At 36.0% G+C, this 17,256-nt stretch overlaps 1 long non-coding RNA gene across 1 annotated transcript; it reads right to left on the reverse strand.

Annotated features, from left to right (window-relative positions):
* Positions 1-452: 452 nt before the first annotated feature.
* LOC121097682 lies at positions 453-7,416 on the reverse strand. Its single transcript, XR_005831041.1, has 4 exons — positions 7,307-7,416; positions 5,298-5,452; positions 1,413-1,492; positions 453-577 (listed from the first exon to the last, which is right to left on the reverse strand). It is a non-coding gene; the product is annotated as an uncharacterized LOC121097682 (long non-coding RNA).
* Positions 7,417-17,256: the final 9,840 nt, after the last annotated feature.

The following is a 17,256-nucleotide window of genomic DNA, read 5'->3' on the forward strand; positions in this document are numbered from 1 at the left end:
ATTTTATTAGTATGTTATCTATGCACATAATTCTGTCAGTCAGGTGTCATGGAGATGAAATGGCATTGTTTCTCCTGTGTTGGATGCTACACTGCTCTCAATTTTTGTGCAGGTAAAAGCAGGTGGAAAGACTAATCATGAATTGATTTTTATTTTTTTTTTAAACTATATTAATGCCACAAATCCAGATTTTTAAAATCTTACATGGGATTTTCTAGCAAAGACAGTCTGGTATAAGCTATACATTAAAGCATAAAGAGTTACCGAAAATGCACACATCTTTGGAAAGATTTAGCTACATGAAAAAACTAACTGAACCTATAACTATGAAGCATTTTATTGCTATCTATACAGAAAGGTTATGTTTACTGTAATAATTTTCTTTACTGTGATAGTTGAATTCTCATGAGTAAGAGTTTCTATCTTCAAGAGAAAAGTCTACAACTCTTTGCCACAAATACACTTATAAACTTCTGAAACATATCTGTATTATAGGAGAAAGACTTACCTTTGCAAGGCAAACAACAACAAAAATAAGTAATTTTTGGATCTTTAGCATTTTCTTCCGTTGTGTTACCTGGAATGACATCAGTTTACAACAAACATGAGGGTTTCGCTTCCACAAAGGTAAGTACCTGTATATGAAATGATGAAAAGTCTGCAATTTGGCACCAAACCCATGGTCAAACTCAAACAACATTGCTACACATCAGCTGCATTTATCTGCTCATGTCTTTCTTCCCATGGTCTTCCCTCAAAGCCTTCATTCCAAAAAGAAAGTGAAATTTTTATGATATACAAAGAATTCAAATAAATTCTTATTTTTACCAGAAGGAATATTTGGAAGAAGAAATACAAATCTTAACAGACTTTGGAAGTTTCCATACAGTATTATAGATGTCTTATGCTTAGGTAATTAGAGACATTAAATATTCCTTAGCTCTGGATACGTGTGAACTCCCATCCATCACTACTGGAAAAATGACTCTTAACTAGAGGTAAACAAACATATTTCTTCCTTCACACTTCTCCATTAAATTCTAGTAGTAGTGCAATAAATATATGGATTCGATGCATTCTCTTACCACTTAGGAACTAATTAAGCTTTTCCCAAGTCCTTTTTGGCAGAAATTCTTTTCCTACCAATTTAAAACACTTTTTAAATTAAAAAAAAAAAAAAATAAAAAATTGAAACTGATTCACTCACAGGAAACCTTGCACATGGCAGCCGTTTTCAGAAATGTTAGAAGTATTAACACTCAGGTTGTCATAAACACCTATGACTGTTTTGAATAACATTGATTTGGCTGTCAAAATAGGTATAAGTGTCATTTCCAGTTGTGGTCTAGAAAACATTCTACTTCTTAGAGGAAAAAAATAACGTCTGTCTTAACATACTCAGCATACCTCACCTGTTGTGTGCTGACATGGGCACATGACAAGAGACATGCTCTTTGATCCAGTGTAACATGATTCAGACACATGATAGTACCTGCAGAAAGACAACAATACCATTAACACACTGAAAAAAAGTCTTTATAGTACCTTGAAATGTAAGTAACTGTTGGAACATATTACTACAGTACAGTCCTTTAGAGAACAGGTGGTACAGCAAGTTTTAGTGTGCTGTAGTAACTAACTACAGCTGAGGTCTGGAATATAAGGTGAATTCTGAGCATGCAGCAACAGGAGTGTAAGCAATATATGATTTGAGGCTGTTTAGCATCGATTTAATTGCCTATTCCGTTGACAGATGAAGGGTCAGTAGGGTTACTGAGTCAAAAGAGTAAAAAAATTGTTTATCATTAACAAAGGCAAGAAAAGTGCAGAGGAGGAGGAAGGGAAGTAAGGAAACAGAATGGGGGGGGGGGGGGAACTACTCTATGGTATTCCTCCTGAATTATTTGGAAAGTCAAAATAGCAGGCAAACCTGTAGATTTTTTGCCTTGGGGTCTAATCTTATCAAGGATCAGTGGAAGTAGGAGGGGAAAAAAGTCATGCAAATGATGTAACAGTAGAAAAGATAAACCCCAGATCTGTCTATATATACACACGCATGTGTTTTTGTATACAGATATATATATCACAGAATGGTCAGGGTTGGAAGGGACATGTGGGGATCATTTAGTCCAACAACCTGTGGCAGGTTTTAGAGTCACATCCAGGTGGGTTTTGAATGTCTTCAGAGAACAGGCTTAACTGTGTGCTCACATACACACGTACTAATCTTGTGCCAAAAAAATAATTGAACAAAACGTGTAACTTTCTTAAAATATGCTGATCAGTGCTAAGTGTGGCACAGAGCAATAAAAAACAGTAAATGTTTAATATGTATTTTGAACCTTGACCCAACAAACTGTATTAATAATGTATCAACCCATCCCAAGGTCTCTTTCTGTCATGGCCCCTGAACTTTATCTTCATCGACTGCTCAAAATCAGTTGTAATTTATTTTGATGACTGTAACATTTTTAAGGCACTAAAGCTATTCTTTGATTAGCGACTATGGTATATCTTCATCAGTTTTAAAATAGTGTTTTAAATGAGTGTTTACTGTGATGGTTCTGATAGGCAATACTGCCTTTCATGTAAAGGTCATTGGCTCACTTCTGGTCCTAGACAGTAAAGGCTGAAAGTCATTGCTGCCCAGTGGCTGCGTTGCACCCTGTATGAAGGGAACTGATGGGTTTGGTCCACAGCTTTAGTAGATAAATATCCACATCATGAACTATCACTAGAACTGGCGTTACTAATGTCATTCTCAGCAGAAGGTCAAGGAGTGAGTTGGCACAGAGACTAAACTGTGTTTGCAAGCCTAGAAGGCAAGATAAAACCAGACTAAAGAGGTGGTCTAGAAAAAGAACTACCCCTTTCCTATAGCTGTTTCAGAGCTGTTGGTCCAAGATTCCTAACACGCTAAATTCACTTTCAAAAAGACAACTACCTGTCGATAAACTGAGAATGACAGCTATGAAATTTAAAGATTCAAGAAGCATATAATATTTAGACTGTTGCAATCTCCTTAATCAGCCTGTGCTTTATAAAATCAAATTAATTGAAATTAGTAAAAGAAAGAGCAGATCTGCTCTTTCCATTATCCAGCCTTCTGCCAGCACAAATGTATCCTTTGCCATGTAATGTCCAAATAATTGTACACATTCCAGTGACATCATTTCCAATTTTTTTAAAGGTATTTTTCTTTAGACTTTGTTTAGATGTTTTTGTTTAGAATTAGCAAAATTTGAGCTTACAAGATTTCTTGGGAACCATATGTATCCACTTTTTGAACGACTGAGAGTTTTCTTCTGCTCTACTTTCTTCTTTTTTAATGCCACAAGGAAAAATTCTTCTATCTCAGACCCTTTTAAAAATTTTGCTGGTTTCCAAAGGTGATTTGTAGTGTTTGCACCATATCTTTTCAGGAAAGATTGCCCTTTTTCTGTACTGATGGTAACATTTCTGTAAATTAAAATGTTTTCTTAAACCTGCAGTGTTTAATTGTAGCATTTACTTGTGCACAGCTCATCCATGAGGTATGCAGTTTCTTCTACATTATTTTGCATGCATTTTCTGTGGACAAAGAATTCAAAGAATTAATATTATATATAGTGTTCCTATCCATTTATAAAAATAAAGTAAGGTATTTCTTGTTTCTTTTAGAACCAAACACTAGTGCTAAGTCAGTGGATAACTGATGGTAGTGAGAGTACATTCCCCTCAGAAAAACATTGCTGACTTTTTACATTCTGTCAACTCAGTTGCCTTCTTTTAGAAGCTAATTCTGAACAAATGGGAGCTCCTTAATGAAAAGCCTGTTTGATGTAAGTGGAAACAAAAGACAAAGAAAGTTTAACAATGGGTGAATACAGTTTAATACAAAACTCTGCCTCTGGTGATATTTTTGTTTATGGGACGATGAGCTATGCCTTCTGTGCACCAGTCTGGGATGGAATTGGAGTTTCAAAAAGTTATGGTTGCCCATATTTCCTCCTGAACTGGGTTAACCTAACAACATTAGAAGGACACACCACACTAGGAAACATTTCTTTCTGTTGTGGTAGTGTGCTTACCATCCTAAATACAGTTACAGATTTGATAAAGGACCCACATAAAATATCTACTCCAAACCATACAGAAAGCTGTTTAAAAAAGCAGGTAAAAGATACAAAAGGTAGGAAAAGATACAAATTCCTTTCTATGCCACATGGCAAAAAAAGTGGACTAAACGACAAACGTATTATTTTTCAGGAGAAGGCACTGTACTCGGAGTGAATTCCAAAACAACAATGACCGAGCTCCAAAAGAGGAGCACAACCTGGACTCTGTAATGGTCCCCCTGCCAAGGCGATGCCCTCCCCTTCCCCGCCGGGCCCCCTGACTGCCATGAGATCTTCCCTCGATTCAAAATTTCAAAGCACAGTGGGCACCTCTGGCTGAGCGTTCCCGCTGCAGTGCTGAGCCCAGCCACAGCACCGAGCCACAGGTCGCCTTCAGGCTGGTTTCTTTAATAAACTAGATGATACCCCAGCCCTAAAACTGCATGATTCCCTATGCATTTAGTGCAACAAATCAACTCCAGGATTGTTTCCGGTGATCATAAATACCTCGCCAACTATATGCACTAATATTTGATAGAATTAATTAAAAAATTGCCAAGCTTTTCCACTCAGGTCATTACAATCTATAAAGGAGAGCTACTGCAGTTGTTTACTGACTCTGGCAGAAATAAAAAGATAAATAGACATATTAAAATGTATAAAGAAGCTCTCTTTTGTAGGCATTAAGTTTATTTTAACAGTGTCAATAAATGTCTGCTTATATAGGTTCAACAGTAACCAATGTTCACCAGGAGACACATTTTAGAAATGAGAACCAGGAAAAACCTCTATAAACACAAATGGGAAGATTAAATATAGGGTGAAAATTAAACGTTAGGAATATCCTTAGAAATTCTGTAATTGAGTAATTTTGGAAAAGCACTTGTTTATCTTTTCATAGGATAGAAATCCAGTTTATAAAAAGATTACAACGGTAAACAATTTACTTATTAAAAATAATGGAAACATGAATGACAGCATTATTATAATTTAATTTTAAAATACAAATTATAGGATGAAAACTGCTCTTTTTTAATCATGCTCACTGCCATGGAACAGCTTTAGTAAAATATGTAACTATATAATTTTACTTTCCTGTTAACAAATTAATTCTGATTATTACAAATTGCTTGACACATTAGACATATAACTCAGTTTTATATATGCATATTTATATAACTCATATTTTTATATAAATACCTTTTTTCCCCTTTCAGAGGCTGGCCAGAGCTTTATATGGGGAGACAACAGAAGGGAGTGGTCTTCACAGCCTATTTGCATTTCCATTTTACAAACTCTCATCTCTGCATTATTCTAGTGGCTGCCTTTGACACTGTCTTCCTGCTGGAAGATAACTGACAAAAAAAAAAAAAAAAGAAAAAGAGTTGGAACTGAAAACTTTTCCAGGCTGCTACCTATGTAATGTTTCCTCAGCTGTCAGAAACCATCCAGCATCCCTCAGTTTTCCACAAAGCCAGTTCCCTTCTCATCACCAAGGAGGATTTGGGGCAGCACAGGTAAGACATGCCAATGTAGCGGTAGGTAAAAGACAAAAGAAAAATGAAACATACCAACTAAGCCATCTTTTCATAGGTATCCTAAAATCACATAATTTGTTGATACTGATCTTTGACAGGAAGATACCAGGTTACATCTAAATCCATAGTCATATAGCTCAATTAAGGTAAAGGTGAAAGAACCAGACCTCTTCATTGCCATCATTTCTTCTTAACAGGGATATTGTCCCTTCAGTCTCAATGAAAATCTAGTTTTAACACTGGTGCTTAATTTATTGTCAAAGTAAGCAGACGGGATTTTCAAATAAGAAAAGGATGCAAAGCATGTAATTTAAATCCAACAGTTCTGTTCTCCTATTAATATTGGTCTCTCTATGCTTTGAAATATATGTCAGGGCATAGTCAGACCTGACAACTAACATTATCTGACCTCTATGTTTGTCTATGAATATATGACAGATTTATTTTAAAGAGATAGGCCAAGATGATTCAGATAAGTCACCCCGAAGCAGCTCTGCACCATGATTAAATATTACTGATAAGTGTCAACTATTACAGTAATGTCAGTAAGAAAAGGCAAAAATAGATTTGTCCCTCTGAAGTGTAATAGCCTTTTTTTTAAAAAAGTCTCGTGCACAAGTACAGAGGACAAATATTTGAGAAACATGGATGTCACAGGACTCTTACAATATAATTCTACTATCTGCTTAATTGTCATGGAAAATGCAGTGAGATTAACATTGATATGAGCATTACTAAAATTCTGATCACTAATATTCTCAGGAACGGTGTTAATTTTACATGCTAATGAGTAGATAAAGGGAATTAAGATCCCTGAGGGAGAAAAAGAGGTTGACTGAGGTATGAAATACCCTTAAGATTGTAGAAAAATATGATTGTGGATGTGCTCTGTTTCTGTAAGCTGCCAGACACACTAACTTAGTTTTTGCTTGGAGTAGAGCTAATTTTTTTTTCTTGTTAATGTTAGGAGGTTTATATGTAGAATGAAGACCACTGCGAAGAGTTGTTATTATGAATGTAATGCTTTATTAATATAAATAGTGCTTTCGTTAGCATATTATGGTGATAGTATAAATTATAGATGGGATAATTAACATGGAACATGCAAATCTTTACTTTCAGGGAATGCTTGATATAAGACACCAAGGAATATTGCCTGAGTATAGTAATACCTTGGTGCTCTCTTTTAATCCTCATTACTGAAAAAAGAATTTATTCCTGCAGGTATTTCCAATCAAACTACAAATACCGCAGTGAAGAAAAAAAAACACAAACAAACCACAAAACCACAAACAACAAATAGGGAAAAAATTGAAAAATTAAAAAAGTCAACTGACAATCTGTCTTGTTTCTTAAGCAGAAAAGAAAAACAAAGACTTCTACTACTTTTCTCTTTAATAAACAAAGTCTACTGATAAACTTATTGATAGACAGATATTCTGGCAACAGATTGTCAAAACGTGTCACCGAACCACACGAGTAACCCACACTCACTTACAAGCTGTCTGCAAAGTTAATCTAAGAACCTGTAAAATATCCCAGGTTGGGTATATAAATATCTTAGTGATGAAGTAAATTCAGAACATTTTGAAAGTTATTATTTGCATTTTTAAACACGCAGGACTGTTAAATATGCAAAGACCTAAATTAAACTTCAATAGTAAGACCTACCTCTAACACAAGAAAATATGTATTCATAGTATTGCAACCAGAAAATACAGCTACACATGTAACAGAAAGTGAACTCTGGTCCTACTTTTGGAGCAGTAACAGACATACACCTCCGCTCCATGCCAAATGTTGCAATGCTTGGTCTTAGTTTAATGGCTGAACTCCAGCTAGGGTATTTTAGGGGAAGATTTTTTGTTCTCGTTACTTATTACCAGACGACAGGTTTACCTAAACCTGTTCTGAGAGCCTGTTGCATCACCAGGTTCCACAATGCACAACTACTACATGAGAAAAAGTTAGAAGCCTGTAACTGTTTAGAAGTCCAGTTCTGTTCCTTCTGTTCCTCCTAAACCCTTCCTCTGTTCCAGCAGTCATCAGGAAAAGGTGGAAAGCCCTTGATAAACAAGCCATGTACTGCTACACCAGTAATTGCTTTTTGCTTACAGCAGCTGTTCAATTGTGTTACAGTGGCAAGAAGAGACATCTTCTTGATGATTCTGTAGAGATACACAAAACCTGACCAGACACTAGCAGGAGTTTGGATTAGATGATTTCAAGACACCCCTCTTAACCTCAGTGATTTTGTAACTCTGTCATTCTCACACTTGAGAATTTTGTTTGCTTTGCAGGTATTTTATTTCCATGCAGGTTTATTACCAGGAAGCCTGAGATGTAAAATGAAAGTTGCATATAAGTAAAAATGTCACTTTCTCCACCCTCTTGTTTCCAGATGGCTAAGCACTAGACCAAGTGGAAAAGAGGGTATGCAGTCACTGTGGAAAAGAACTAGCTAGATGCCTCCCTATAACTCTCTTAGATGGTATCTCTCTAGTTGGTGAGCTATTCTTGATCCCTATTGGTATTCCTTGTGTGATGTTGTTGCTTTATGTAAGAGGTTACTGTTGCCTCAGAACTAGCACAAAGGCTGGATTTGAGAAATAGCTGCATTAAAAAAGACTACCTGGCAGAAAAAGCAGGGAGAAGATATTTTGCTCAGAAGTGTTCAGCCTCAAAAGAGAAATTGGGAAATATTTGCAAGAGATGGGTATAAGATACAAGGAGGGCAACTGATAGGATAGAAATAAAGAAAGATGTATACATATCCACTGCAGGATCCCAATATTACATCAAGTAACATACAGAACACTCTCCCATTTCTAAAATTCTGAGAATTAATATAAATGGACAAATATATAATAGAATAGGACATAAAATGTCCTAAGCAATGCATGTGCTCTATATTGAATTGAAATATGTCGATGTACAGGCTTACGTATCCCTTAGGCCAAACACTCTTTCAAATAGAATTTTTGGTAGCTAAAGCAACACTTGCCTAAAGCACCTGTCAAGCATCCATTGAGAACTGAATCATGTGATTTCTAAGTACATATCATCCTGAGCTACTGTCAAGATCTGGTGGGAATCTGATGTTGAACATTGCAGCAAAAATATATTCTAATTTTGTTCAGGAAAAGCAGGAAAAAGATACCTTGCTCAGAAGATCTTGGCCACGAAGAAAGGAAAAGCAAAGCCAAACCCTAACTCAGAAGGAGCAGGCAGACCTTCCACACAGCATCTATGGCTCAGGAATCCTAACTTTTCATACCACCACCCGGACTGAACAACATTATTCCTTCTCTGTGGAGAATTATCAGCATCAGTCAATTTCTCAGAGCAAGGCCACAATCTCTGTTTTGGGTGGTTTAATTTTTCCTCTCCAGCCATAATCAGGCAGTGTTTTCTTGTTAGATATATTATAAGCAGTCCAAGCTGCCAGCTGCAGTATAGCTAGCCTCTTTTGGCAACAAAAATTTGCCTTGTTTTCCATGCTTTCCATCCCTCCACCATTCAGGGTCAGATTTGGCACAGAAAAGCCAACAGGTGTACTTCATTGTTAAAAAGACATGAGGCATCAGTGCTTTGAAGATGTTAGTGTGATGGGTCTCCCAGCTGCAAATGGTGCCACTTACCTCATTATGCAAAGTGCCTATATAAAGCTATTAGTGCTTGGCATCTATGCCCCAGTGAGGTGGTCCAACCAATTAACAAGCACAATATTAGATTAAAATGGACATGACTGCAGGCAGCCAAGACTCGCTGCATTCTCACAAAGCTGTATTTTTTTTCCAGCTCCAAGTCAGATTCCCAAGTCAAAAGCATGCAACTGTCTCTGAATGTGTCTTAAATTTACACATCTAGTGGTAAGGCACAATAATAATCCCCTAACTATTTTCAGAGCCAAAAATACAGTTTAACAGATTTGTAACATCAGAAAAGAAGTATCATAAATATTTATCTGTCTAAAGAATTGAAATTTCAAACTAGCTACAAGAATGTAAATGTGTTTCAAATCAACATACTGATAAGAAGAACTAAAAATGTGAGGACTCACATATGAGATATGAGTAAGGAGTCCTACTACCATGTACTTCAGTTTAGCATCTGTAAAGGACATCCTTGCTAACTGTGATTATGAATGGCAGGAATTTCAGTGATCCTGTCCAATACCACAGTTGTGCATAGCCCACGACTTCTTTCCAGTTCAACAGAGTTCCAGAATTATCGAAGTCAAGTACTGAGGAACATGCCCACAAGGATTAGCTAAGCTGAGAAAGGAATCCTTTCTGCATAGTGCCTGATACTACTTCTGTTTAGTTTTCAGATTCCAAATCAAAAAAATATTTTAAAACATGCAAATGGAACATTCATTAGAATGGAATCTACACAAAACCACCTTCTAGAATAATTTGAATCAATCAAGAAAAAATGAAATAAAGACACACTACACAGAAGTGAAACAATGAAATTAGTAAGACATGCAAAGTGCAGTTTTACATCCCTGTCTAAGCAAGACATGCAATATGCTGTTTCTGCTCTGATACATCAATGTAAACATAATTTCACTGAAGTTGGTTTAAAAGTCTGGATTTCTACAGAAAATGTTTATGCATTTTCATGTTTGCTTTGCTCAGAAGACTTACTATAAACAACAACAACAATTATTAGATAGTAGAAACTACTTTGAGTAGAGTTAGCTTTAAGAACCAAGGGTAAGCCAAATATAAATCATTTTTTTCTTTTACAGATACTTTTATTCCTGCTGGTACGAAAATAAAAGGCAACTAGAAAGGTGGATATTACAACAGAATCTAAAAATAGCTAATAATTGTTGAAAAAATGCTCTTTTGATTTGCCAGAAGAACTTGTTTTTGAAAAGCAATTCTAAAGTATTTCCTCTTAACTGTGCTTGCTTCAGTGATGTTTTATGGAAAATGAAAAATTTAAGACAAACTTGACACTTCTGTCAAAATGAACACATTCTATGTAATTCTGTTATATCTTTTGTATTTTGCACAGGTGGGAGTTGGGATCTGCTGTATGAAGAGAAGAAATGTTCAACTGTAGATTTATAAGATTTATTTCAAAAACTCTCCAGTGAATCCAGCACTTCCAACAAAACTTAGTTCTTCACTCCGCAGCAAAGTGGTTTTATTTCTGAATGTCAAGGCCAAACTCACCAGGCCTTTTAAAATAGCATGTGCTTTAGAGATATTAATAAACGTTAATTTTTCTGTTTCAACTAATTCTCTCACCCTTGTACCTACTTGTGCTGTTGAATCGGTGGGCATGACCATAACAACATGTTGCTAGAAATACACCACCAGCAAGCACTTCCTCCACAACACACCTTTAACATATTCACAACACTTGATTGGCAGAAGAAGTAAGTAGCAACAAAATTCTCTGGTTGTATACACATTCTTGAATGAGCATGCAGAAGGAATTCTGTGATGAGACTGCGTCTGTAAGCAAGGATAAGCATCCAGTGGCAGCAGACAACACATTTTCTACCGTCTGTGCACAATGAAAAGATTTCACCATATGCCTAGGGCAGACACATTCCTAAAGCCAGCTTTTGGTGGAAGATGTATTACTTCTCCAGGCAGGAAAACCTTACAAACCTCACGCAAACCAGGGGGTCAAAACATCCATCCACTGTTTCTAGTAGGATGTGAAAATGCATTGCTTATTATTCATCATTGCCAGAGCCTCACTTTTCAATCCCCAGCTCCAGAGACCCATCTGATAGAAGGATTGCCACTTCACGTTCCCTACCTGTTCAGCTGTACAGCTTTCCTCTACCCTTGAACTAGATTGCTCCACTCCCTTCTTTTCTGCCATTGACAGGAAAACATGAAACACGCCAAAAATATCTCCTCTGATCTGTTTTTTTGGTTTTTTTTTCTTCTTTTTTTTCCCTATCTTTCTTTACTAAGACTGCTTAAAAGAACTTACTTCCATCCTGATATGCAGCTCCTTTTAGGCATCAACTTCTCTGTGATAAACAGTTCCCTCCTGCCTGCTTCTCATTTCCTCTAATCACTCTTAATTAAATCTCCCTTCCCTCTCATAATAGACCGGGTCATGCTGCTTTTGTTGCTGTGCTTTACAGCTGAGCACTGAATGCTTGCTGACCATTTGCAACACACAGGTACTGATGCCTATTCTCAGGCAGCCTTCAGAGTCTGTAATCAAGACCTCTAAAGCTAGTTCTAACCTCTCCATGGTATAAGGCTTCCCCTCGTGACTACTGCAGTTTAGTTTCATCTTCTGAGACCGTATGGTACTTAGAAAGTAAGTGGAGCCCTTGAATTCATATTATTATACATGTCATGTTAATGGAGAAAACACCTGGACTTGCAACTTCCACAAGAAAAAGCAAAAAAAGCAAATAAAAATCCTGGAAATAAAAAACTTCTTTCTGGGACCATTGGCATGCTGTAAGACCTTGAAGTTCTAGACAACTGTTTCATGGTATTACAGCCTCAGTGTCCTCCAGATCAGCCTGCAAGCTTGCTCAGCAAACTTTCTCTCATTTGTTTGGGACTAGCTTTCTCTCACTTGTTCAGATAGCTGCCCAGCTCAGAGAAAATGCATTCTTTTTTCATCTGTTTTCTTACTAGGCAACTTCCATTGCTCTAATTTAGAAGCAGACAACCTGAGATGATCAGTTTCCTTTAGTTTAACAAGTCTATTTAGCATATTCAATGCTTTACTGAGAAAAAAATCATATCATGTTATCTCTTCTTGTATTACTCTTGCATTTGTTCTTGCATAGACTGTGTGATCTATGACAGCCCCAGCCAGCAAGTGGCAGATTAAATACAGACTGAGGAATAGAGTGGTACATGAAATTCATAAAATAAGTCCGGATTTATAAATTATACATACATTCCCCAAATTGTCATATCTCCCAATCTTCTCTCTGCTGTTTGCCAGATTTTCTTCCACCAGTCACTGTCACATCATAGCTTCTCCTTTCTTTTTTATGGCCTGATTAACAGGACATCTATATTCTCCCTTGAGCTCTCTTCCTCCAAGCAAGATTCTTTTCCATATCCATACAGAGGGGCCAAAAAAAGCATTTGTGAGCCTGAGAAACTTATTTTTGAAGATACATTATGTGATCTAATAAAGGATAATACTTTTTCTTATAAATCCATGAGCACAATGCAAATGCTTCAATATAGATTCAGAAAAAAATCTATTAAAAAACAATTTATTCTTAGATTACCTATAAACTATCAAATGTAGACCTGCCTTCAATATATAAAGGGTTTCTATTAATAGTTTGGGGAAAATGGTTTGACTGTCTGAATATTGATAAAGACCACAGATTTTGCAATTGCAAGGAGCAACCAAATACAGTGGTCAGATTCTCCTTGTAGTACTGATTCTTTAGTGATGTTCAGGATACTTCTGAAAACCACTGTGGCCATACAAACCATTTGCATCCCGTGCTCTATTCCAAAACTTACCCAGCAAAGCCATTATTTTAGAATACAGAAATACAGAACTAAGCAGTAGTTCAGAGTGGGGTTTGAGGTTTGGGGTTTGGGTTTGTTGTTTTTCTTTTTCCCCAAAATATTTACCAAGCTGTATGTCTCTACTTTCATTACTTAGCTCCCAAAACTCAGAAATTGCTTAGAGGATGTGATAGGTTCTGCAGCATAGCTCAGTAAAAAGCACACAGCTACACAGCACTGGCATGCAGATGTTTTTATATGCTAAGAAATAAGTACCAAAGAAGTACAAATTTTCATAAGAGAACAATGTGTAATACTAGAATATGGTTCATTAACAACAAATTTCATGCAGTGCTTGAGTAGAATCAGTACTCTCATCTCTGTCCCACAGACAAGTCTGCCATCTGATTTTTCTATCACTCTGCAACAATTTTCCTGGAATTAAATGAGTGCATATAGAAACATTATAGTGCATATGTGAACCTGTTGCAAGTTCTTTTCTCACCCTGTTCCTGGTTTCACAATTTTATTCAAAACCGAGGGAAAGTACACACAGGCCCTTTTTTTTTTTTTTTTTTCTTTCTTCTCCGGTGATTTCTCTGATACATTTCCATCCTGAATAAGTGCCACATTGTTTTCCAAAATGCGTATTTTTATGATGTGTATATTACACACACTGGAGACTTGCAGCAGCTACATGAGCATCACTTTATACGATGTGTTGATAGAGTAAGCAGCCTCTTGAAAACAGAACTGTCTTGCAGTTATACACTCTTTAATTGCACACTGCATGTTGGTTTTGATTTTTCTTTTTTATAATGAGCCTTTGTACAAGTGACACTGTTAACCCATAAATAATGAGAAGCATCCAAATATACAATACATAAATCAAACATAAAGTATAGGAAATAGAAAAATAATGTGATTGGGTTAGGAATGGCTCACTGATCTATTTTTTGAAGAGTGTAGTTGTTCAAGGAAAGAGTTTATTCTGCCTGTCTTACAGTAAAATGAAATTTGCAGGTAAAAGGGACCATCTGTGCGCAGATTACACAAGTACATATCCAGCCTTACCCTGGAGTTCAACGTATTTTTTTCTAGCACAAAATTAATACAAAACATGAAAAGAAAGCAAAGTCCTTGACTATTACAAGGTACAATTATCAGATGCCTTCCCTCTTTATGGTTCACAGTTGCCAGAAGAAGAATGTGTCTTACTCTTAAAATACCAAGCTTGTGTGACAGGCACATTTAGTTTGTTCCTATCTTTTCCTCATCAGAAGGGAAGTAAATGTGTCAAATCCTCTGCTTAAGATGAAACTGTAATACTTCCATTGTATAACTTCTTGTGCATAAGATATGCAAAAATCTAGCCTCTGAATGTCATATTTTATTAAAAAATGTTACTTTCTACTAACAGTCTAAAAGCAGAATAGTACTGCAGCTGGGAATAGTAAAAGTTCTTCATGATGAAAGGACATCAGTCTTTTTCCATGTTTCACTTGTAATAGGAATATATTTTGAAAGTTAGTAATAGCTATGTGTTGATTACAGTTTCAGGTGTCCATGTTGAAACTAAATCTATATTTCATGGTTTGACCTTGAAAAATGTTTGGGTTTAGTATCTAGAAGAAAAAAGCACTCAGTGCCAAACAAATCACCGTTTTTAAAAAAGGAAAATGATAAGAATAGGAAGAGTAGCTATAGCTTAATATATGCTCTGCTGTTGCAAGAAAAGGCATAGAAAATGCAATAAAAAATGTCAAACAGGAAAGAAAATCACAAAGATAGTGATTGACAGAGAAATTACTTTTACATTGTTCTACGTTTTATTACTTATTCAAGCAACTGCTGTTAGATAAAAACCACAAAACACGCTCTATCAGTACTTAACTAGCATATGGTTGATCAGGTGGGGCTCATACTCACTTCCACTTCAGCACTGTTCCCAGTGGAGACGAGGGTCAGAATACCGGGGGTACTGTCATCATAAACTGCTGCAGTGACTTTTGCTAGAGAACATGTGCCTAGCAGAAATATTGAAGTGTCATAGTTACGTACCTGAAATGTAGGTGGATGCAGCACAGATAATACAACTCTATTGAGAAGTTCAGTAAAGAACCCGTAAGTATCAAAAGCTCTCCTTTTGGGCATTTATTAAAAAATACAGAGTAAAACTTAATTAATGTGAATGTTGAATTTAAGAGTAGAAAATAGATTACAATGAGCAATTTAGCTCTTGAAACCAACTTCCTTTATACTGGCTAAAATGTATACAATGAAAGACTTAAATAAAATCCATTCTGAGAAACATGCTGGGGAAGTTGCAGTACTGGTACCTTCTGGATACATATAGCATGGATGGACTGGAGATCAAGAGCATTAAAGTCTGCACAGTTCTCCTTAAGGTATCCTACAAAATTCTATTAGGCTAAACTAAAGTGTATACATTATGATAGTTCCAAAAGGATTAACATACGCTTCAAACTGCTTTGTAATCTAGACATGAATACAAAGGGAAACAAAAATTCCATTTACGTATAGAAGAGTAGCTGTTAGCATATGGAAGACAGATATGAGCATATATAGGATGTAACACTGACAACTGGCAAATGAGAACACAGTTAAAATTTTTAGTTTTCACAAGTTTGTGAAATACTGGTGTGTCACAATTTCTGAGGGACATCGTATGTGATGTTAGTAAACAGCACATTTATCACCTGACTACCTAAGAAAACTAGTGTTCCTTGACATTTTTAGACTTTACACATCTTATAGAGAAGGATGCAATTGTGTAAGTTTGAAGAATGTTTTAACCGTTAAAGATCATTTTCAGTACCTCTGAAAGTTAATTTTCGAATTTGTTTTGGACTTTGGACATTTAATGTTTTTCAGTCATTAGGTGTTGCTCTTCTAAAAGCTGTTCACCTCAGAATGGCTTTTAAATTTATGAATCTTAGGGAAGTAGACCTTACCATTTCCATGGTTCACCTGTTTCCCTACATTACTCTCAAACTAAATCAATCTTCAGATTCATAAAATAAGTCTGTAAATATTAATGCCTACCAGAAACAGTATTACCTCAGGTAACTACCATAGCTGGGGAATACTGGGGAAGCAACATCTTTTTGAAATTCCTTTTCAGCAATATTAAGGTTCCTACTCCAGAACAGGAAAAGACAAATGAGAAATGTTTTATGAGAAAATATGTAAAACAATATGGAAAAAGAATGGAGGATGTGACAAGAAAAACAAGGAAGGGGAAGATCAAAAGTAAGGAAAAAGTGCAATGTGCCAAAATGATATCAAAGAACAGAATCAAGGAAGGAAGACAGAAAATAGAAGAAAGTATACAGCAGTTATAGAAAAGAGAATAACAGAAAGCTGTGGGAAAGGGGAATGAATACAAATGAGATTATATTTCCTTTTTTACAGTTTCTGGAAAAGCATTAATGACAAAGTACGTAGTTAAATGAATGAATATTTAAAATGGATATGATATATCAGTAGATGTCAGGGGCACATATAACCAGATTCACCAAAAGCAACAGAACACCTAGGCCTGGTTCTTAATACCATCACACTGAGGCAGCAGCATATATTGCCCTGGATTCCTCCTTGCAAAAAACATTTTTTTTTAATTTACTGCCAATCACTTAATTTTAATCTTTGACATGAACCAACCCATAAAGTGATGATGACTGCTATCAAGTTTCCCTGGTTTCTTGTGCACTGATTTATTTGGATTCCTGGGTTTTTTTCATTTTAAATTTTCCATTTACTTTAATTAATCTTTCCTCAGGTGGTCACGTCTCAGAAGTGGGTTTTGTGTTTGGCTTTTTTTTCCTTTCTTTTTCCCTTTTTTTTTTTTTTTTTTAGGAAATTTATTCACCTGGTAAATTTTTCTTTTGCTTTCATGACTGTCTTGTTTTTTCTCAAAGAAGAGAAGAAAACATTAGAGGGGCACTGAGTACAGGCATGAGAACTGGGCACTTGTCCTTTCAGTGATATATTTTTTATAAAATTGGCAATACAGAAGAATTAAAGCAAGAGTAGAAGACAACAAATTCTGCCAAGACAGAGAGCAAAAGTGTGTATTCTTTCTTCCAGTTTCTGACACTATGTGTTCAAATACCTTTTGGA

The sequence above is a fragment of the Falco naumanni genome, chromosome 14 (genome assembly GCF_017639655.2).
Source record: "Falco naumanni isolate bFalNau1 chromosome 14, bFalNau1.pat, whole genome shotgun sequence".
Taxonomy (NCBI): Eukaryota; Metazoa; Chordata; class Aves; order Falconiformes; family Falconidae; genus Falco; species Falco naumanni.